Here is a 24756-nt window from a genome sequence, read left to right as displayed (position 1 = left end):
ATTCTCTCACTGACATAATTTTTGCACAGGTGGTATTAGGAATAATGCTCAAAATCCTAAGGAAATTGAACACTCAAACAAAGGATTCTTAGCAAAGCAATTTTACTTCTGCACAGAGGGGTGCCTCCTCGGCCAGCTGCCATGAGAACACACCTGAACAGAGGGGCACAAGAGCCTTTATTCCTGACGCAAGTTCTGCCCCTGTACCCTTTCCCCATTGGCCGGGGTCGGGTCGTGCAATCTAAACCAATCCCAGTTGGCTAAACATTTGATTTTTTTTTTTTTTTAGACAGGGTGGGCACGTAAAAGAAAGTGGAGGGAAAGGGGAAGGGGTGTCTGTAATGAGCCAGAAAGTTCATCCTCTTTCCAAATAAGGAAAGGAATGTAAGCTGGCACTGATAACACCTGGTACTGTGGCGTGCCTGGGCATTTAACAAAGGCAAGAAGGAAAAAAGGAGAGAAATGGGAGGGTACTATGAATTAAAGAAGAAAAGACTGGTCAGATTCTTTGAAGAAAAACCTCATCATATCCCACAGTGGTTTCGAAAATTTTAAAGAATATGATATAAAAATACTATTCCCATTTTAAATTCAAGGTGCTCAAGAGTTCAACACATCCATTTCCTATGACCAACTTACTCAGTTTCTCATTATGTTGCAGTTGGATTTGAGAAGCCAGGATGAACCAGGGGAGCCTACACAAAGCTTATTTCACACTGTTACTTCCAGGACACAGCACCTCTTATTAGCATAGTCGAAGCAACAGAGAGGGCTTCAGATGTTGCCGCTAAGTTTTTAAAATTATCCTTCGTTGCTTATTACTCTCTAAATTGTGGTTCCTTTAAAAATATAGCATTTTCACATACAGCCTTTCCTCTGGAAAGAATTAGGCATATTCCTCCATTTCATTCACACGCAAAAAGTTAAAACCAAGTATAGGCCCAGTTAGAGAGGGGAGGTTAGATAGATCTGTATTGGATGCTTTGTTCTTCTGTTACTTCCTCCTCCCCCTTTTATGTGTTGATGAAAGAGCACTGGCTTTGGTTCTGCAGACCTCATTTCAAGCCCTGGCTTCTGTGACTCCATATTGCTGTGCTTTGAAATGCTGAGTAATTAACTGGCTTTCTATTTCCTTATCAATAAATGGGGATAAAAGATCTACCCCACTAACTTTATACAGGTCTTAGAAATAAAAATAAAAAGTCTTGCAAAATGATCACGTGTTACCTGCTGCTACATGCTGGTTCCATGCTGCTTAGGGGATACTTGGTGCCTCCTTCAGCACTCTACACCTACTTCTTTCATACCTTTCTCCCCCATTCAGATTTCCCTCACTTTTCTCACCTCTCAAACCACTGAGCACAGACCAGCCTCCATCTTCAGGCTATGCTAAAACTGTCCAGGCCAAGGTCACCAGTGACCTCCATGCTGTAACAATCTATTGGACATTTTCAGTCATTATCTTTTTAGACATCTCCACATAACTGACCTCTTTCATTAAAGTCTCTTCATTATGGTCTGCACTTCATGCTCCCGGTTTTCTTTACCGGCCTTTCCGACAGCTTCTTTTCAACCCTCTTTGCTGGCTTCTCTGTCTGTTAATTTAAATGTTTTTAATTTAAGTTTCTCAAATGTTCTGTTTAAATAAGAAATTAGTAGAGATACAAGGTTTTTTTTTTAACCTTCCTTCATGTAGAAGAAGAAGGTTCCTTTTTTGTTTAACAGAAAATTCACAAGTATTTATACTTTTTTAAAAAACAAAAATGTACATTTAAATATTATTTCCAAGACAACACATTATTATGCAAAACTAATGAGATTTGCAGAGATTCTAGAGGTTAAAGGTTATTTTCATAGGACTTAACAATATGTGAAGTCCTAGTGTGTCTTACAAGAAGTTAGGATGTAAAATAGAATCTGCCTTTCTGTAGCTACAAGAAAAGGTGGGAATTTTCTACTTGTGTCACTAAGATTTCTTGCACCAGCAATTACAGGCACCTATGGGTTAAAGGCTAATGCTGGAATTCTATCAGCTCAATAAACAAAAGAAGCATGACTAAAAATGTGGAACTTAAAATGTGAGGAATCGGGGGAAGAGAATGAAATAACATTTTTAACAAACGAAATGTTATCATTCAATGCATTGTATTTCTTTGGGCCAGATGTCTAAATATTTCAATCCCTCTGTGCTCAGTACCAGATCCCCTACTACTGTTCTTTCTCTGTACCCCTTCTCAGATGATTCCATCAATTCCCATGGCCTTCATTAACTTTTCTTTGCAAGTTACTTCCAGACTACATCTGTAACCTGACTTTTCTGGACTTCTGACAGGTATTCTACAGCCGATTGCTTGGAATCTCCTATTAGAAGACTCTCAAGCACCTCAAAATTACTATATCTGAAACAGAACTCTTCAATTTTTGTGCCCTATTGCCTTTCTCTTTCCTTGTCATTGACATCTAACTATGGCACCCTCATTCATCTACCAAGTTTTTCAAAGCAGAAATCTAAGAGTCACCTTTGATTTCTTTCTTTCCTTCATGTTCCTCCAAATTTACCCACTTCAAGTTTTATCGATTATCCATTTAACTTACGTCTTCCTTAGATCACCTTTTCTTCAGCTCTGCAGCCATTACACAAGTCCAGACCATAATTGTCTCTTGCCTGGGCTATTGTAATAACCTTTGAACTGGCCTCTTGCTTTTGCTCTTGCCCTCATCCAATTCCTTTTTCCTGTATCAGTCAACATGATCTTTTTTAAAAGCATAAATAAGAATGTGTTCCCTACTGAAATCCTTTCAATGATATCCCCTTACATTTACAAAACCATCCAAGTTCGTTCCCACACTTGCAGGAACTCACACGCTCTGGTGGCTGCCTATCTCTTTTGTCTCTTTAACTTCATTCCACCTTTCTCTCCCTTTCACTGACAACACTCGAGTCACAATAGATTTTTTCAGTTCCTCTGACACAGCAAGTTTTTTCGCATCTCGGAGCTTGTAAACACACTAGAACGTCTTGCTACTCATCTTTTGAAACACTAGCACCAACTCACCCTTAAAGTCTCAACACAACAATCACCTCTTCAGAGAGGCTTTCTCGAGCATTGTTTCTAAGGAGAATCTCCCTGTTAACCTCCCTTTGTGGCTCCCTGTTGTTTTCCCTCATGACATTTAAATTGTAATGTATATTTCCTCTTGTTTTTCTGTGTCACTGTTGGACTCATCCACAAGACTGAATGGTGTGAAGAAAAAGGCCATACCTGATTGGTTCTTTACCACATACCAGCACTCAGCACTGAGCCTGGAATGGAGAAGGACATCCATAATTCATTCATAAAAACCCTGTTTACAAACAAATATACAAATCTTAGGAGTATGTAAAGCAGAGAACACGGGTAGATATTTTTCTCTAATTTTTTAATGGTAAAAGGAGAAACCTCTTCAAATAATTTTATGGTCATAGGAATTCTTTGACATAGAAGAAGGGCTGGGTCAGGTTGCGGACCATCCTGTGCACTGTAAGATGTTTAGCTTCATTTCTGGCCTTTATCCACCAGATGCCAGTAACATCACCTCCCCTTGTTTGTGACAACCAGAAATGTCTCCAGACATTGCCAAATGTCTACAGGAAAGGGGTGGGGGTTGGGGAAGAACCAGATGGAAACCATTTACCTACAGAGTAAACTTTTTTTTTTTTTTGAGACAGTCTTGCTCTGTCACCCAGAGTGGAGTGCAGTGGCACAATCTCAGCTCACTGCAACCTCTGCCTCCTGGGTTCAAACAATTCTCCTGTCTCAGCCTCCCGAGTAGCTGGGACTACAGGTGCCCAGGCACACACCACCACACTGTCAGGCCTCTGAGCCCAAGCCTGCACGTATAAATCCAGATGGCCTGAGGCAACTGAAGAATCACAAAAGAAGTGAAAATGGCCGATTCCTGCCTTAACTGATGACATTATCTTGTGAAATTCCTTCTGGACAATGAGTCTCAGAAGCTCCCCGCCAGCACCTTGTGACCCCTGCCCCTGCCCACCAGAGAACAACCGCTTTGATTGTAATTTTCCACTACCTACAGGAATCCTATAAAATCGCCCCACCCGGATCTCCCTTTGCTGACTCTCTTTTCGGATTCAGCCCGCCTGCACCCAGGTGATTAAAAAGCTTTATTGCTCACACAAAGTCTGTTTGGTGGTCTCTTCACAAAGATGCGCGCGACACATGCCCAACTAATTTTTGTATTTTTAGTAGAGATAGCGTTTCACCATATTGGTCAGGCTGGCCTTGAACCCCTGATCTCAGGTGATCCACCCACCTCAGCCCCCCAAAGTGATGGGATTACAGGCATGAGCCACCATGTCCAGCCCAGAGTAAACATTTAATTTGTCATTGTATCCTTCTCCCATCCCCCACAAATAAAAGTAATAAATGAGAAAGTTATGCACAAGAGCACAAGCGATCTGTTTAAGACTGAAGATAATTAGGAGCGGAAAGGAGAGCAAAACCCACTAGCAGACCTCCCATTTAATGCTGAAGCAAACTCATGGTTCATAAACACCTGCTGATCTGCTTTCCTGGAAATGAATACATTCATTTAGATAGATAACAGTAATCATATTCCCATCAAAGTTAACATTAATTATCGTCAATAAATTGCAAAGACACTTACAATGAATTTATATAAATTCTTTGAGGCATGGAATTATTTTTCCCATCTTCTGGAAACCTTACATAAATGATTTTTATATAAGGCAGAAAGACAGCTGGCATAAGGGAAATTTGGTAGCTGGGAGAGAGGTAACACTTCAATAGACAGGTTTTATATAAGGTACATTTTTACATGAGGTACCATATTGGTACATCTTTTAGGGAAAAAATAGTTTAAATTATAAGTTTATATTTTACAGTTATCTTTTTTCAGTGAAAGTATACTAATCACAAACATTCCAGATTTGAGTTGCTTTTTCATAATTCACACAATGTACAACCCTATCAGACTTCAACAGGTGCATAAAACACTAAATTTGAGTTATTTTCTCATATTTTATGTGCTAGCTTGTCTTATCTCTTAATCAAATTCAATTGTTTTCTGGACTATGTACACTTTTGGGTTATTCTCAAACCTAGAGTTGTGTTTAGAAAATATTAAGGTATTATCATTAAGCCCACATAGGCAGATGGGAAACCTTTATCATAGGATAGAATCTATCTATCATTAATTGGTCTTCTGCTACGAGGCTGGTGCTTTAATGAGTGCTTTACACTTCAATATTAAGAATATAAAGCACTTAGGCTTTATAACAGTCCTCTGATGTAGGGACTATTATACCCATTTCATAGATGAAGTAACAGAGAAATGAGTAACTCACCTAATCTATTATGTGAAGTCAGGGGTGAAAACCAAGGCCCCTTTGACCCCAAAGACCAAATTATTAACAACCAAATGATACGTGCTCTGTTGGGCCAAGAATCAGTGCATATTGCATGTCTCCCATGGTCATTTTGATCATGATACCTGGACATTAATTAGTTTTTCTGAAGCAGCTTGAGGCTTAAGAGAAGCCTCATCTCGCATCTCAAAGAAGCAACAAACTAGAGGCGATCCAAGTCAAGGAAATCGGTCCCACGCTTGTCCATATACCTTGAATTGAACCAGATATGACAGGTAGGAAGTTGAGAAGGGATGCTGTTTACTCTTACTGTCCTCCTTGAATTCATCCACGTGGACTAGGGTGACCAACCATGCTGTTACACCCAGGATCATCTCAGTTTTACCACTGAATGTCCTGAATCCAAGGAGACCTGTCTACTGATGTGTGACCTCTCTCCCAGCTACCAAATTTCCCTTTGTGCCAGCTGTCTTTCTGCATCTCTAAATGTCGCTTTTTTTTTTTTTTTTTTTTGAGGAAACATGAAGACTTTACTATTTGATAAGCCCTATACTAGGTGTGAAGGATATCAAGGCAAACAAAAATCCAACTTTTCCCACAGGTACTATCTGCCTGCCTGCTGTAACATTCTTTCAAACAAATATCCATCCTTTCAAAAACTAGCCAAGATTAAGACCTGCCACCTGCCACCATACTCTATAAATACTAGGTCCCATCTGCCTGATTCTTCCTCTGGTTGCTCGAGCAACTGCCTTATGTCCAATTGCCATTCCCACATGGTCTAGTCTAGTCACCCACTGGTCAAACTCATCCTACACTGACCATGGTTTTAGTACCCCTTTTTTGGATACATTCATCATTTCTTATTTCAGCATGAAATGTTTTGGATGACTTTAGGTTATGTAATCATTTTCTTTAAAATGCTGATGGGTCCTTGACCCTCATTATTCTGAGACGAATGAAATTTTAAAATGGTTTCCCACAAATTGATGCAGACACTGCTTATGAAAGAGAGCAAGAATATATGAAAAGAAAAAACGAAGGAAAATGGATTCAAAAAAGAAGCCACATGTCTAGCCCATCTCGCTAAGGGAGAAGCTGGAAGTGGCTAAAGGCAAAGAACATGCCTCAGGGCTGTTGAGTTAATAGTGTCAGTGATTTCCCACACTCTAGACTATGGATCCTCAAGTAAAACACCAGAACAATAGTTGTCAGAAGATCTCCCTTCTAAAAGACAACTGCGCTTTCTAGAAATCTGGTTTTGCAGCCAAGTGCGATATCTCACACTTGTAATCCCAGCACTTTGGGAGGTCAAAGCAGGAGAATCACTGGAGCCCAGGAGTTCGAAACCAGGCTGGGCAATGTGGTGAAATCCTGTCTCTACAAAAAAAAAAAAAAAAAAAAAAGCAAAAATTAGCCAGTCTTGGTGGCAAGCTCCTGTAGTCCCAGCTACTCTGGAGGCTGGAGGCAGGAGAATCACTTGAACCTGGGAGGCGGAGATTGCAGTGAGCCAAGATGGTGCAACTTTGCTCCAGCCTGGACAATAGAGTGAGACTCCATCTCAAAAAAAAAAAAAAAAAAAAAGAATATTTTGATGAATATATTAATACCAATTTGGCCACTTACTACCTCTGCTACCTTGATGAAGTCACAGCATCTTTCGGACCCTACTTTCTATAAAATGAATGGATGGATAATATCCTAATATAATGAGTAACAATTATTGACTGATGTGTCATGAATAGCTAACGGTTTTACCTACTGAATATCCCTTCACCTTCTTTCTAGTAACAGAACCCATCTTATAAATAAGAAAACCATTACGAGTCATCTGCACCGAGTTTGTGCTAGCCCAATGCCTTTCTTCCCAGCATTTGCTTCCCTTTCCCCTACCAAACAATTCTGATTTTCTTTCTTGAGTACTCATCTCTCCGTTCTTAGTCATGTTCCAAGGTGAATGAATGAATTACATTTCGCTTAATACAGTTTCTGTATCCCATTCTCCAGGCCCCAGAGATGGGTTCAAGGGGAGGCATGTGACTCAATGCCAGCCAGTCAAAGAGAGAGACAGTGAATGCCAGAAATGATGTGGGAGCACTGAAAGAGATCTCCTCTGTTAATAGAGATCATATGGTGTAAGATGTGAAATCATTTTGACCCTGTCAAGGGAGACCCTCAGCTGCCAGGGCCAAGTATGGAACCTAACAATGAGGCAATGACATAGGACACAGAGTGAGGAGACAGGGAGAAATCCGATGCTTGATAACACAGTTTGTAGACTGATCTTCACTTGAAATCCAATCTATCATGACCATATAGATTTTCTTTCTTGTTTCAAACAGTTTGAATTTGTTTTTCTCTTCCTTGCAAACAAAAGGAATTCAAACCAACATGAAATGGAGGCCTGGCCAATCAGAACACACTCATCCTTCAAATTACTTTCTATGGTTCCTGGACCACAGGGGGGCCAACTCAGGGCTTCCTTAGCCCTGTTCAGCCAGCATTCTTAGAGGAAAAGGTTTATTTCCTTTCCCAGGATTGCTAAGCAATCTCTCCTTGCCCCCTGCAGGTAGATAACCTGTTCAGAAATGAACGTGTCTTTCTAACCATATTTTTTAAATTATGGAACTTAGAAGTACTAAATCCTGGTCTAGTCTTTGATTTTTAGTTGCATTCCTTTTACTTAACTAGTTGGGATTGTGTTTCTGCTATCTGTAACTGAAAAGGTCTTGATGGACCCCTATGTGCCAGATACTGAGGTAAGATTTTTGTGTACATGAGAAACTACAGTTATCCTCATTTTATAGATGGAGAAACTGTGGTTCAGAGAAGTTCAGTGACTTATGTAAGGTCATACAACAAATAATTGAGAGTTCCTGAACAAAACTTTGTTCCTAATCATTGTGTGAGACAGTTTCTAGATGATTTCCCGAGGTTGTTCACAATTCTCTGATTCTCATTTGGCAGCTAAGCTCTACGGGAAAAAACGGAATGGAGCAGCCTTGATGGATGACCTCACTGGCATGTCCTCCGAAAAGATTTCATCAAAGGTTTAGCTTGCTAACTCCTCAACAAAGCTCATAACAGCTGTGGGTTCTGTTTGTCATTGTCAAACTCAAGTAGTTCAGCATTATTCCTTGTCCTCCAAAACCAAGCATACCTCCCAGGTGGATATTTATCACCTACTTTAAAAGAATGCATAATATTGGTGCCCAAAAGCAGGGTCAGCAACTCTCTATCTTCCACGGCTCACAAACAAAATGAAAAGTAGGCAGCTTAAGGATGTCAGATGGCCACAGCATCTTGTGCTAAAATCAGGGGTCTGGGTGGTAGTATTTTGAAAATAGACATTTAAATCCAAACAGGAAGAAGTCTACTGTCGTAGGCCATTTGTATTACCATAAGGAAACACCTGAGGCTGGGTAATTTATTTTAAAAAAAACCACACAAAAAAGATGTAATTAACTCAACTCACTGTTCTGCAAACAGTACAAGAAGTGTGGTGCCCACATCTGCTTCTGGTGAGGGCTTCTGAGGAAACTTACCATCATGGCAGAAGGTGAAGGGGGAGCAGACGTCTCATGTGGTGAGCGTGAAGCAAGAGAGAGAAGGGGAGGTGTTACACTTTTTTTTTTTTTTTTTTTTGAGACGGAGACTCACTCGCCCAGGCTGGAGTGCAGTGGCTCCATCTCAGCTCACTGCAAGCTCTACCTCCTGGGTTTGCGCCATTCTCCTGCCTCAGCCTTCTGAGTAGCTGGGACTACAGGCGCCTGCCACCATGCCCAGCTAATTTTGTTTTTGTATTTTTAGTAGAGACGGGGTTTCACTGTGTTAGCCAGGATGATCTTGATCTCCTGACCTCATGATCCACTGCCTTGGCCTTCCAAAGTGCTGGGATTACACCCAGCCACTGTGCCCAGTGCTACACATGTTTTTAAATAGCCAGGTCTCTGGAGAACTCACTCACTATCACAAGGACAGCACCAACCCTTTCGTGAGGAATCCAGCCCCATGCCCCAGACACCTCCCATCCGGCCCTACCTCCAACACTGGGGATTACATTTCAACATGAGATTTAGGGGGACTAAACACCCAAACTACATCATCTGCTAAGGGGTCAAAAACAAACACAACAAAATAAAGAACTACCTTCATTAAAGCCCTCAAACAGGAAGCCCATCTCATTCCATGGTACATGAAGTCACATCTTGTCCCATCAGCTTTCCCCCACTTTGTCAAAATAAAGAAAAACTTCAGTGGATTGAGGGTATGATTGCACTTTTCTCCTGTACTGCCCACTTATTACTGCCTAGACACTAGACAGCATTTAGAGCTGTCCCTAGTTTCTTCACTCCTTTCAGATGGATTCATCCCTTGTAGCTCCAAGAGGCGAGAGTAAGGGTTTAGTATAAGCCATCGGACCCAGTCCTGCTCCTCAGGCGGTGAAAGTGTGTATATCCAACAGAATTTTTAAAGTACTAGTTTCCTATTGCTCTTATTAAAAATATATATATTACAAACACAACAGCTTAAAATAACACAAATTTATTCTCTTACACTTTGGAGACCAGAGGTCAACATGTGTTTTAAAGGGCTAAAATCAAGAAGTTGGCAAGGCAAGTTCCTTCCAAAGGCTCCAGGGGCACATCTGTTCCCTGCCTCTTCCAGCTTCTAACAGCTGCAGCATTCCTGGACTCCTGGCAGCATCACTTCAATATCTACTTCCATGGTCACATGGCCTTCTCCTGTCTTTGACCTTCTTGCCTCCCTCTTACAGTGGCCATTAGGGTTACCTTCAAGGTCCACAGAATTATGTAGGATAATTCCATCTTACGGCTCTTAATCACATTCTGCAAACCTTCTGCAACATCTGCAACATTTGTGATGTTCTGAGGACTAGGATGTAGACATCCTTGGAGAACCCTAATTCAGTCTACCATCATGAGGAAGGCCAAATTCCCACTGGACACTTGGATGGAGAGTAGTATTTAAAATATAGATTTAAAAATAATAAGCTAGACAGTTTTCTAGGTGGAGGGGAACAGGTATGTTTGAAAAACAGACATGCATTGTCATTTGTAGGAACAAGCTAATTTGCAACACGGTGCAATTAAGCCAAATACAAGAAAACCAGGCCTGAAATCAGGGAAAAAAACATAATAATAAGCTATAGTCCTCGTTCTGCCACTAACGAGCTCTGGGACAGCTTATATGAATTATTCAACCTCTCTAAACCTGCTATACTGTCTATAAAGTGGGAGACTTGCTATCCTCATAGTGCTATTTTGAATATAGAAATAAAATTAATGTAAAACAACTAAGCCCAATGCTTGGAATATAATAACCTATAAATGTTAACCATTTATATGATAGTAACGATAATAACAATAATAATTTCTGATTGTTCAACTTGTGAAATAAGTAACAATATTGACCAGGGAGGTTTGAAATTTCATAGGTTTTTGTTGTTTTGTTTTTAGTTTGGTTTTTAAAGCAAGACTAGAAAACTATTTTTCTCAGAGACTGCCGTAATTTTTGGAAGTAAAAGAGATCATTTTTGCCTGAGGTCTGTCTCTGGCAAACAAGAAGAAATTATTGATCCCCAACTTGTTACGCAACCCTGCACTCTTCATAGCAGGAGCTTAAAAAGACTAAGATGTGTTTTCCATCCTCAGGAGCCTTGCACTATGGTTAATGTTGACGAAGCCAACTTATTTAAAACACAGAGCAAAATGAGAGACAAGATCGAGTTGAGTCTAAATTATATAGAATGGTTTATAAGTGCAATAAAATTCCAGGAGAAAAACAGATTCGTATGGGCTACAGGAGTCAAGCAAGAGCCCGGGCATAACCTAGAACTTGAAGAATGAATAATATTTAGATATACAGGAAGAGGGTAGTAGGAGACTTAGAAACTGGGATGGGCAGAGGCAAAGGCTAGTGGCCAAAGACAGTAATGATATTAGCCTGGCACCACGCATGGGTATATCAGAAACCAAAGAAAGACAAGTGCTAGAATTTAAAAGAAAAAAAAATAGCATAGCAAAGGTTAAGCATAGATACTTTTGGAGGCAGAATATTTGGATCTGGATCAAGTCTTCACCCTTTGCTAGCTTTGTGACCTTGGACAATTCATTAAACTTCTCTGATCCTCAGCTTTCTAGCCTACAAAATCAGGTTGATAATGTCTACCTCATTGTATTGCTGTAAAAACTGAAGGACATAATGAATGGGAAGCATTCATTAATAGTCCTTGCAGATATTAATAGTGTAATAAATGTCATTTACAGTAGCAGTAGTATTAGTAATAATCGTAGTAGATTAACAGTTCCAGATTTTGGAATCATGGATACTCAAATATAAAAAGGGTCACAGAGATTCTTATCCATTCCCCTCAGTTAATAAAGAAGACAGCTGAAGTCCATGCAGACTTTCACCGACAGACTCAGAAGCCACTGGCCACTGTTGTTTCCACCACACCTGTCAGATTCAGCATTTCTACTCCAAAATATCTAGTTGTTGGTGCACTTGAATATGCTGAATTCGTGCTGATTTAGGAATCCTTTTTAAAGGACTGCTGAGTTTTAGCTGCCTCTAGTCAGAGAAAGGATATGAGAAAGCCAAATTCTACAAATAGTTTTCACTCTGCATTAACCAGTCCACCAAGAGTAGAAGAAACGGGACAAAGGCCAGTATGGGCTTAAATTCATGTGCCTGGTCTTCCTCCAGCCTACCTTTTGTCCAACCTTTCAGCTTTAAAAAAAAAAAAAAAAAGGAAAAAAAAAAAGAAATCTACCTTGGTCTTCAGGAGTATAAACCAAGTCCATTAAAAAACTCTCATATATGTTGGGTCTTTTTTTTTTTTTTCAGAGTGCTCTGAAATTTCTCAGCCCTGGAAATACATGTAAAAATAATTTCACAAAACACTTGGTGTGATTCCTAATATAAACACTCTGAAATGCAGATTCTTAAATGAGTTGGCGCAGTAAGGGATGAGCAAACCATGTTCTTATACTGCCCCCTTCCGGCAAACGGCTGAAAGAGACAGCCTGCATATTTTGTGTTGAAGAAACTAGTTCAATTTCATTTAATAAAACTTCTTTTGTAATCTATTTGCCCCAGCCCTGCTGATAGGCAACTGTAGGTAATTTCTTTTGTTGCTTAAAAATGTTGCAAAGGATGAAAAAACCAATAATGTTAAAGACATCTTTGGTGCTCTCGAAGGGCAAGAAGTACGGAAAAATTATTCAGCTGTACTTGTATCAAGCAGGCACATGGAAGCTGGGAAAAAAACAGAACTCTCCCCTTGGTTTATGAGAATTGATGGTGTGAAATTTCCTCAGATGCCAAAGTTAGCTAAAGCACAGGATTCCATTAAACAGAAGGTAAACAGAAGGAATACCCATCCTAGCATTCTTTCTTGGTAAGACAGAAATAAAGAAAGGCCAATTTCTACAATATTGTGGCTAAATAGAGATCAATTTGTGAAATGAATCCTGGCCTCTGAAAGCTCTTCCTTCCTGAAGCATGAAAAAACAAGGCTTAAGAGATGACTTAGGCCAGCCTAATCCCTCTTCATCCAGATACGGCCTGTTAGCTATGATAAGCTAAGATCTAGCAACAACCAGCCAGAAAATCTCAGTGGCTTAAGCCAAGAAAAGTTTATTTCTCACTCACATCAAATCACATGACCAAGGCTCATGATCCTCATCACACTGTATTGAAATTGCCTACCTATTTGTTTCCACAGCAGACCATGATATTCTTTAGGCAGGAACTATGTCTATTCGTTCTCTGTTGTGTCCCCAATACTTAGCACAACACCTGGCAAATAGATGCTCAAAGAGTATTTGTTCAATAAATGAAAGAATGAAAGGATAGATAAAGAAGTGAAGCAAACTGAATACCTCTGGGCATCATTTCCAGGAGCTCTGACTTCTCCCTTTCTACACTTTAGGTGCAGTCCGCCTAGCAAGTGTCTATTTTACACTGGGGTCCACCCCTCTGTTCCCCTAGGCCTCTGGGCATGGTGTCATGTCCATGTAACTTGTGTGATTTCTTTAAAGGACTTATTAGTGAGCCCTTGAAAAACCAATGATGTGAATCAACAATGGTGGTAGGTAAATATTCTTAGCCACTAGGCTTTGTGGTGCTTGCATTAGGGAGAGGGTGATAGACGTAGAATACAGCCCACTGGAGCACTTAGGGATGGCTGCTCAGAGAACCACTTCACAAAATGGTACCAGTGCCAAGCACCAGAAATCAAAATGGAAATGCAAGACCCAGTGAGATCACAGGGGAGAAAGAAAAAGGGAAAACTTTTCTAGTTAGGGTTTAAAAAGAAAAAGAAAGTGGCACCTTAAGATGTGCTTCATATATACATACATATATAGCTTACTACTTAATTACTACTACTATGGTAAGCTATCTGAGGGTAAGTGAAAGAAGCCTTGCCCTCAGACAGCTTACTCTATACATATAGTATTTCCTATATATATATATATATATTTCCAAAAGTCTTACTACCATAGTGGAAAGCCCAAAAATATCCTTTTCCTTTTTTGTTTTTTTTCTTTCTATGGCTCTCCATTTTCCACCTACAAAATACTAACCAAATTACACTGTGACCAACTATTTTGAGTCCTCTTCCCTAAAGATCTTACCATTTCCACCTGTCTTTTACCAAAGATCCTTTTAAATTACATGCTTTGATGGATACTAAGCTGGCAATTTTGGCTGTTTGTAGTCCTGAATCCTACATGCAATTATCAAAGAGCTTATGGATTATTCTTTTTCACTTAAAGCAGATGAGAAGATGTGCTGTGGCATCACAAATGCTAGGACATAAACGTTCTGAACCCTACACCTTGCAGTTTAACATTTATTGTACCAAGTACAATACTGAATTTATCTAAGTATAAGGCTTTAGAAAAGGAGCAATTCTATGTACTTGGAGATTAAAGATGGGTTTACAATTTGTATTAAAACAAAGAGCTGCTGGTCCCAAATCCTTTCTTCTTCCTGGCCCCAATAAACCTGATTCTTGCCTCCAACAGAGGATGCCTTCCCTGCCCCTACCCTGTGGTTAGAGAGAGACACGGGGCTTATATTTGCCTGACCTTTTGCATACGCACATTAGGCAATGATGACTATTTCAGGACTGCAGAATACTAAGTGAAGAACAGATAGATTATATAGTGTGCCTCCTAAGTGGCCTGTTGCTATGGTTTCCCACTGAAAGAACAGAATTTTCACCATTAGGTTATCTGAAATCTGCAGGACTGCACCAAAATGTTTCTGCAGAGAGGACTGTCCGTTAAACACAGTTCCATCTGATCAAATCCAGTCTCAGATCAGCAGGGAGCATAAGATTTGGAAGCATGACTTCAGCAGTAGGATTTGCAGGACATTTGTGGGACTGAAACTGAGGCATTGCTCTCTGTTGATGAGTGACCTTTCCTATATTTGTTATCTATGTCCTCTATGCCAAAAAGTTACTGAATCTGAACCACCTGGGCATGAAAATGGGAACACAATGCTCCTGTTCTTAAAACCCTGCAAAGGCTTTCCATTGCTCTTAAGATAAAATCCAAATCCTCTTGAGTGCCTTGCAGCTCTGCATGGTCAGACCCCAACTGCTTCTTTATCCTCATCTCACCCCACTCCATTTATGCCTCCTGACAGGACTCTACATTTTCATTTTACAGCACTTATCGACATTGGAAATTAACTGTAGGGTTTTGTGCTTCTTTAATATATACCTACCCCATTAAAATAGAACTTTAAAGTCATAGGCTATGTCTTTGTTATTTTTGCTATATCCCCAACACCTACTATAAAATTTGGCACATTCTATCCCCATTTAATTAGTAATTAGGGGACTGAATGTCTACTTATTCATTGAGTGGGCTGTACTCTACGTCTATCACCCTCTCCCTAATGCAAGCACCACAAAGCCTGATGGCTAAGAATATTTACCTACCACCATTGTTGATTCACATCATTGGTTTTTCAAGGGCTCACTAATAAGTCCTTTAAAGAAATCACACAAGTTACATGGACTGAAAAAAATTTTAAAAGGAGCCTTGCTCTCAGATAGCTTATGAATACAGTAAAAGGAAGTATGTCTGGGTAAACAAATAGCTATATACAAATGAAACAGCAATTTCTTGTTATCTTCTGGAGACCTGGTGCTGACCATGATGGGTAAGTAATGCCCATGCATTTGACACAGGTGTGCTAGACACGTCTGAAGGACATGCTAAAAGGTAACTCAACCAGTCTAGCAGTAACTCTTAGCTCATCAAAAACCTTCAACCACAATAAAAGAAGCCCAGAGATTCTATAAGGAAGACAGAAAATACTTTGAAGGGTATTTGTAGGGATAGAGTGACATTTATCCCCTTTCTCTCCTCCAGCCACCTGAAAGGTTGGCAAGAGAATTCCTCAGGGAGATGGGAGGAGAGAAACCCAGAGTGTGTGGAGGGAAGAGGAGGTAAGTACTCACATAGAAAGGTAGCTGGACCAGAGTCCTCCTGAAAAGCCTCTTGCTCTAGGATGAAGGGAAGCCAGCAGTGTACTGCCAATAGGCAGGCGCTAAGGGAAAGTCAAGAGCCTAAGAGGGCAGCATGTGCTCCTTACTGGGTACTCAAACAGTTCTTATAAGTGCCCCATGTCAGGAAGAGCCAAAACATTGCCTTGACATGAAAGAAACCACTGGCAATCAAATAAACCATAATCAGGCAAATAATACTTGCCCTTTCTTTGTAAATTTAGCCCACATACTTGATATACACATATACATGCTCCCCCTCTCTCTTTCTTTCCCATTTTCTCTCTCTCTCTTTCTGCCTGTCTCTCTCTCTCTCACATATTCAATGTTTTACTCTAAAGGAGCCAGAGCACAGATGAAAGGGGGAGAAGAGGCAGAGAAGGCAGAGCAGAGAATTAGTCCGTGGCCCTTCCCCACTGGTGGACTGAGGAATCGGGGGCAGGCCTAGGAGGAAGGTTGGACAGACAGAAATGTTGACTTAGATGACAGATTAGAGTTTTGATCAAGGTTAAACTAAAATTCTTAACACCTGATAATTAGACTGTACTAATACCTGAAGGCATATAAGATTTGCCTAAGAAATCTTTTGCCATAAGGAAGGAGAACCCAGTAGGTGAAGGCAGTGCTTAGAAAATAATGAAGCTATGGAGACAGAAACTAGATAAGTGATTGCCTGGAGCCAGAGTGTAGGAGAGAGGATGGGGGGAGGATAAAAATGAGAAATGACTACTCATGGTTATTGAGTTCCTTTTCTAGGTAATGAAAATGATCTAAAATTGACTGTGGTGATAGTTGTACAACTCTGTGAACATACTAAAAACCATAGAATTGTACGCTTTTAAGTGGGTGAATTGTATGGTATCTGACTTGTATTTCAATAAAGCTGTTTTAAAAATAATAATAATGAAGCTGACTCCTGATTGCACCTTCTCACATCCAGTCTGTACGATAGACTAATTTCATAAATAGATAATAATAAGTTTAATGAGAAGAGTAAAAGTAAAGTACAGTAGGATTTCCAAGTTGAGGTAATCAGCTCAAAACCTTCTCTGCTTTGGAAATTACTTGATTTACCAACCAATGTTCTAGGAATATTTGGAATAATAGAATCATACTTATACTTATTAAATATGCAAGATGCATTCCTATTTTTCTCCTCCTTTAGCAAAAATTATTCATGAAAAAGATAAATTTCTCATCAACTCCCAGGAGAATTGTGTATCCTGCAACTGTAGATAATTCAGTAAGTCTTGTGACTATAAAAGGATATCTTATATCTGAATATATTATTGTATGCAAAGAACTTTTCAAGGGCAAATGTTTCTCATTCAATCATAACCACACTGAATGACTGGTAGAGGAATTATATCTGCATTTTACACACAAGGAATGTAAGACTAAAACAGGAGTCTGCAAATTATGGCCCACTGGCCGAATTCACTCTGTCACCTGTATTTGCATAGCCCATGAGATAAGAATAATTTTTACATGTTTAAGTCATTGAAAAAAAATCAAAAGAAACATAATATCTCATGAATACTGAAAATAAAATGAAATTCAAATTTCAGTATTCATAAACTTTTATCAAAACACAGCAAATGCTCATTTATTCACATATTGTGTCATGCTTTCATGCTGCAATGACAGAGATGAGTCTGTGTGTGGCAGAGATTATATAGCTGGCAATGCCTAAAATACTTAGCATTTGTCTTTTAAGAAAAAGTTTGCTGACCTCTTCTCTAAAAGGTTGAATGACCTCTCATTTCATATGCTTAGTTAGCTGTAGAAAGAGGCATAAGATCACTAATTAAGGTCATAAATCATAGTATCCTATTCCTTATACAATACAATAATATTTGTAGTATTTATATATTCATTTCCCTCTTCTGTTGGGCCATCAAACTTTCTTTTGGAAATGAAATCTCACAAAACTATTATTATTATTATTAAGACAGAGTCTCACTCTGTCACCCAGGCTGGAGTGCAGTGGTGCAGTCTCGACTCACTGCAACCTCCTTCTCCCAGGTTCAAGAGATTCTCCTGCCACAGCCTCCCGAATAGCTGGGATTACAGGCACCTGTCACCACGCCCAGCTAATTTTTGTATTTTTAGTAGAGGTGGCATTTCACCATGTTGGCCAGGCTGGTCTCGAACTCCTGGCCTCACGTGATCCGCCTGCCTCGGTCTCCCACAGTGCTGGGATTACAGACGTGAGCCACCGCACCACCTGGCCCAAAACTATTATTGTGCTTGGAAGGCCCTCCCCCCATTTCTGACTTCCTTAACTCTTAAAAATTCCCTGTGTCTCAAATTACAATACCGCATCCTCAGATATCCATCATGTTAATCTAAAATAAGTTCTGTAGTCACCCAACAGTTTTTTTCTGCCTATTGCACAGACAAAATCCAATTCACTGGGTCCACATTATTGCAGTAAAGAAAAAATTTAATTAACGTAAGGCCAGCCACTTGGGAGCTCTGGAGTTCTCATGCAAATCAGTCTCCTGGAGGCTCAGAGGTTAGGGTTTTTCAAGAATAGTTTGCTGGGCAGGGTGCTAGGGAATGGGAAACGTTGATTAGTTGGGGATGAAATCACAGGGGTATAGAAAACAATTCTTATGCCCTGAGCCAGTCTCTGGGTGGGAGCCACAAGCCTGGTTGAGTCATGAGTGGGTTCAAGTAGAGTCAGTTGGTCATCAGAAAGGCAAAAGTCTGAAAACCATCTCAAAAGGCCAATCTTAGGTTCTATAATAGTGATGTTATCTATATGAACAATTATAAATTTTGTGACTCTGGAACAATGGCCAGTTATCACTTAACTATGCCTATGTCTTAGCAGAATTCAGCCCCCTCTCATATTCCTAACCTTGTGGGCTTTCATTAGTTTTCACAAAGGTGGTTTAGTTTAGGGAAGGGTTATTATCATTCTTGCCTAAGGGTAAATTGTAAACTAAATTCTTCCCTAAGTTAGCTTGGCCTGTAGCCAGGAATGACCAAGGACAGCTTGGAGGTTAGAAGCAAGATACAGTCAACTATGTCAGATTCTCTTACTGTCATGATTTTGCAAAGGCAGTTTCAGTTCCATTTTATACTCTCTGACAGGACCCTGCAGTCAACTATAGAGTGCTGTGAACCAGGAAGAACCTTAACAACCATTTAATTCAGGAGTCAGTGAACTTTTTCTGTAAGGGCCAAATAGTAAATATTTTAGCTTTGCAGGCCATACTCTCTGCAATAACTACTCAATTTTGTCATCATAGCACAAAAGCAACTATAGATAATACCTAAATGAATGTCATTCCAATAAACCCTTATTTAGAAAAACAGACAGATGGCTGGATTTGGCCCATGAACTGTAGTTTGCCAAGCCCTGATATAGCCTATACCCTTATCTTACATGTTGTGAAGCTGAGTATTAAGAGAGTACAATAGCATGAATGTTTTATGCATTATGTACCCTCAAATTCATATGTTAAAATCCTAACCCCCAAGGTAATGATATTAGGATGTGGGGCCTTGGAAGGCAATTAGGTCATGTATATGGAATCTTCATGATTGGGATTAGTACCCTTATGAAAGAGACCATAGAGAAATTCCCACATACCTTTCCACCATGTGACCTCACTGTGAAAAGACAGCTATCTATGAGGAAGCAGGTCCTCACCAGACACTGAATCTGCTGGCTCCTTGGTCTGGAACTTCCCAACCTCCAGAATTGCAAAACATAAGTTTCTGTTGTCGATAAACCACTCAGTCTATGGTATTTTGTTACACAGACCAAATAGACTAAGACAGAAGGAAAGTGACTTGAGAATTAGAATCCATCTTCCTGACCCACAGCCTAGTCCCATGTGTTGCTACAACCTGATATTGTCCTAAAAAAGCTTAGACTGATGAATCTAAGATACTCAAAAACCCAAAGAAATTAATGGAGCCTCTAAATCTTTGGAAATTAGAGGGCGATATAATTTCATTTCTTTTTTGAAACATGCAGGAATAGGTAAGAATAAATACTGCTTTTGCAAAGCCAATCTTCCTTGCAAATAGCACGAATGTTACTATCTTGAGCATAGTTTTCCTATGAAACTGAACACAGGGATAAATATTGAAAAGAGCTTGCCTTCTCTAAGAAACTTTTGTGGTACACGTGATTTTGAAGACAAATTTATTTTAAAATACCAGATCAATTAAAAATACAATCAAGGCCAGGCGCGGTGGCTCACACCTGTAATCCCAGCACTTTGGGAGGCCGAGGCGGGCGGATCACAAGGTCAGGAGATCGAGACCACGGTTGAAACCCCGTCTCTACTAAAAATACAAAAAATGAGCTGGGCGCGGTGGCGGGCGCCTGTAGTCCCAGCTACTCGGGAGGCTGAGGCAGGAGAATGGCGTGAACCCAGGAGGCGGAGCTTTCAGTGAGCCAGGATCGCGCCACTGAACTCCAGCTTGGGTGACAGAGCAAGACTCTGTCTCAAAAAAAAAAAAAAAAATACAATCAACTGCATTTGCTGAGCACCCACCATGTCAAAGCACAACGCCTAAAACTTCTTCATACCTAAAAAGACTGACCTTCAAGAAGTCAACTTCACCACTTGTTCCTGCAATTCCATTCCCTTTTCATCATACTAAAGAAAACTTTATTGCAAGGTGTTAACGGCTGACTTGTGTCCCTCTAAAATTAAAATGTTGAAGTTCTAACTTCCAGTCCTTGAGAATGTGACCTTTTTTGGAAACAGGATAGTTGTATATGTAATTAGTTAAGAGAGTCATTTTGGTGGGTCCTAATGCAATATTACTAGTCTCTTTTGAAAGGAGAACATTTAGACAGAGACATGCATACAGAAAGAATGCTATGTGAAGATGAAGTTTGAGATACAGGTGACGCTTCTCCAACCAAAGAATACCAAAGATGGCCAGAAAACCACAAAAAGCGAGGAAACACAAATTAAATGGATTCTATTTCAGAGTCCTCAGAAAGAACCAACCATGACAACACCCTGATCTCAGACTTCTAGTTTCAAAACTGTGAGACAATACATTTCTGTTGGTTAAGCCACCCAGGTTTTAATACCTTGTTACAACAGCCCTAGAAAATTGATACAAAAAGGTTTACATGTCTACATCTAGTCCCTAGAACAGAGGTCCCCAACCCCCAGGCCATGGCCTGTTTTGAACCTGGCCACACAGCAGGAGGTGAGTGGTGGGAGAGTGAGCAAAGCTTCATCTGTATTTATAGCCACTGCCCATTGCTTACATTAACACCTGAGCTCCACTTGTTCTCAGATCAGTGGTGGCATGAGATTCTCATAGCAGCGCGAACCCTATTGTGAACTGCACATGCAAGGGATCTATGTTGCATGCTTCTTATGAGAATCTAATCCCTGATGATCTGTCACTGCCTCCTGTCACCTCTAAACGGGACTGTCTGAAAATGAGCTCAGACTCCCACTGATTCTACATTATGGTGAGTTGTGTAATTATTTCATTATATATTACAATATAATGACAATAGAGATAAAGTGCATGATAAACACAATGTGCTTGAATTATTCCAAAACTATCCCACACTGTCACCTTGTCCATGGAAAAATTATCTTCCATGAAACCAGTCCCTGGAGCCAAAAAGGCCAGAGACAGTTGCCTTAGAATATAAGTGCTTTAGAACAGATATGTTCTTTTTATTTATTCATCCATTTGTTCCAAAACACTTTTTACTACATGCCAGATTCTGTGATTATTCATTGTCTTTATGTCCCAGAACTTATCACAAAACCTGACTTACTGCAGACATTTGATAAATGTTTGATGGATAAATGAATAAAGGTAGATGATATGGTTTGGCTGTGTCTCCACCCAAATCTCATCTTGAATTATAGTTCCCACAATCCCCATGTGTTGTGGGAGCGACCTGGTGGAAGGTGATTGAATCCTAGGGGCAGTTACTTTCATACTGTTATTGTGATAGAGAGTTCTCATGAGCTCTGAAGCTTTTATAAGTGGCTCCCTCCCCTACTTTTGCTTGGCACTTCTTCTTGCTGCCACCATGTCAAAAAGGACATGTTTGCTTCTCCTTCTGCCATAATTGTAAGTTTCCTGAGGCCTTTCCAACCATGCTGAACTGTGAGTCAATTAAATAGCTTTCCTGGCCAGGCACGGTGGCTCATGCCTGTAATCCCAGCACTTTGGGAGGCCAAGGCAGGTGGATCATGAGGTCAGGAGTTCGAGACCAGCCTGGCCAAGATGGTGAAACCCCGTCTCTACTAAAAAAAAAAAAAATACAAAAATTAGCTGGGCGTGGTGGTGCACGCCTGTAGTCCTAGCTACTTGGGAGGCTGAGGCAGGAGAATCGCTCGAACCCGGGAGGCAGGGGTTGTGGTGAGCCGAGATCGTGCCATTGCACTCCTGCCTAGATGACAAGAGCAAAACTCCATCTATAAATAAATAAATAAATAAATAAATAAATAAATAGCTTTCCTTTATAAATGATCTGGTCCCTGTCCTTACAGCAGCATGAGAGCAGAGTAATACGGTACACCGGTACCAGGAGTGGGGCACTGCTGTAAAGATACCTGAAAATGTGTAAGTGACTTAGGAACTGGGTAATAGGCAGAGGCTAGAACAGTTCAGAGGGCTCAGAAGAAGATAGGAAAATGTGGAAAAGTTTGCAACTTCCTAGAGATTTGGAGGGCTCAGAAGACAGAAAGATGTGGGAAAGTTTGGAGCTTCCTAAAGACTTGTTTAATGGCTTTGACCAAAATGCTGATAGTGATAATGGGCAAGGACATCCAGGCTGAGGTACTCTTAGATGGAGATAAGGCACTTGTTTGGAACTGGAGTGAAGGTTACTCTTTCTATGCAAAAAGACTGGCGGCATATTGCCCCTGCCTCAAAGACCTGTGGAACTTTGAACTGGAGAGAGATGATTCAGGTTATCTGGTGGAAGAAATTTCTAAGTGGAAAGCATTAAAGAGGAAGTGAAAGGAGCTGGGCACATTCCTCAGCCCCGGGCTCAAAACAAACAAGCCCAGTACAAACACATCCCATCCTCCCATCCCACCACATATCGCCATATATCTCTCAAACTTCCTGAGCCCAGTACAAACACATCCCATCCTCCCATCCCACCACATATCGCCATATATCTCTCAAACTTCCTGAGCCCAGTACAAACACCACCTGGAAAGTCTCCGATAAGGAGACAGCCGTTCAAAGTTTTACTGAAAGCACGGGAACCAAAAGAATTCCTTTGTTCCCCTGTAACTTTCGGGCTATAAAAAAGCAAGCGCTCCCATTGTTCAAGGCCCTCTTGTATGTTGTGGAATGGAGGGACCAGGTTCGAACTTGTAGTAAAGATCCTTGCCGCTTGGCTTTGACTCTGGACTCTGGTGGTCTTCTTTGGGGAACAAACGGTCAGGGTATAACATCTGGGGGCTCGTCCAGGATTCCCCAAGCCCACCAGACCCCTGGCCAACGGATCTGCTAGGATCGATCTACTGATAGGTGAGCTGGCTCGTCTCCGTTTGTCTGTCTGTGTCTGTTCTGAATCTGAATCTGTGACTCGCGAGGTCTGAAACTGGAGCTGGCACAGTCCTGGCGGATGCGCTATAGGACAGCCAGCGGAGACCGGTGGGAGACGTCCCCTGGCTCTCGTCTGATCTAAATTGCGATCTGAACTGCCCCGAGCGCGTTTGTGGTTTGGGCAGCAGCTGTCTCTGATCTGGGCTGCCTGAGCACGATCGCGACCCAAGCAGCTAACTCTGACCCAGGCTTCTGGTGCGCGCCTGCGATCTGAACTGCCCCCAGCGCATTTGTGGTTTGGGCAGCAGCTGTCTCTGATCTGGGCTGCCCGAGCACGATCGCGACCCGAGCAGCTAACTCTGACCCGGGCTTCCGGTGCGCGCCTGCCATCTGAACTGCCCCGAGCGCGTTTGCGGTTTGGGCAGCAGCTGTCTCTGATCTGGGCTGCCCGAGTGCGATCGCGATCCAAGCAGCTAACTCTGACCCGGGCTTCCAGTGCGCACCTGCGATCTGAACTGCCCCCAGCGCGTTTGCGGTTTGGGCAGCAGCTGTCTCTGATCTGGGCTGCCCGAGCATGATCACGACCCGAGCAGCTAACTCTGACCCGGGCTTCTGGCGCGCACCTGCGATCTGAACTGCCCCGAGCGCGTTTGCGGTTTGGGCAGCAGCTGTCTCTGATCTGGGCTGCCCGAGCGCGATCGGGATCCAAGCAGCTAACTCTGACCTGGGCTTCCGGTGCGCGCTTGCGATCTGAACTGCCGGAGCGCGTTTGCGGTCTGGGCAGCAGCCGTCTCCGATCTGGGTTGCCGGAGCGCGTCTGCGATCTAGGCAGCAGCTGTCTCTGACCCGGGCTGCCAAAGTGCGCCTGCGACTAGATATCATTAATAAGTCAGATCAGATTTCCTTTACAGGGATTCTAACCCACATTCTTTTACAGGAAGAGACTACAAATTATTACAGGATGGGTAATACCCAGAGCACTCCTCTATCTCTCCATACAAGTAATTTCAAAGAAGTTAGAGCAAGGGGCCATGATCTTGGTATAGAAATCAGGAAAGGAAAGCTAATTACTCTGTGTTGCTCCGAATGGCCTGCCTTTGATGTAGGGTGGCCACCCGAAGGGACGTTCCGACCTGCTGTCATCACTAGGGTAAAGTCCAAGATTTTCCTACCTGGGCGTGCGGGCCACTTAGATAAAATCCCATATATCCTCATATGGCAGGACCTTGTTGAAAACCCGCCTCCTTGGCTGTCCCCTTTCCGAATAGCCCCTGAACCCTGTAAGGCACTGGTTGCT

General features: G+C 41.3%; 1 long non-coding RNA gene across 1 annotated transcript in view; it reads right to left on the bottom strand.

The window, feature by feature from the left end:
* Positions 1–1728: 1728 nt before the first annotated feature.
* The window catches only part of LOC105480811 (uncharacterized), a 103750-nt gene continuing 80722 nt past the window's right edge, over positions 1729–24756 (bottom strand). Inside the window, exon 4 of the long non-coding RNA XR_986598.2 lies at positions 1729–3345. This is a non-coding gene — a long non-coding RNA (uncharacterized lncRNA). The remainder of the gene's footprint in view (positions 3346–24756) is intronic.

The sequence above is a fragment of the Macaca nemestrina genome, chromosome 6, assembly GCF_043159975.1.
Source record: "Macaca nemestrina isolate mMacNem1 chromosome 6, mMacNem.hap1, whole genome shotgun sequence".
Lineage (NCBI taxonomy): Eukaryota > Metazoa > Chordata > Mammalia > Primates > Cercopithecidae > Macaca > Macaca nemestrina.
The sequence above is the reverse complement of the archived record's forward strand: the minus strand, read 5'-3'. Positions and strand labels throughout refer to the sequence as shown.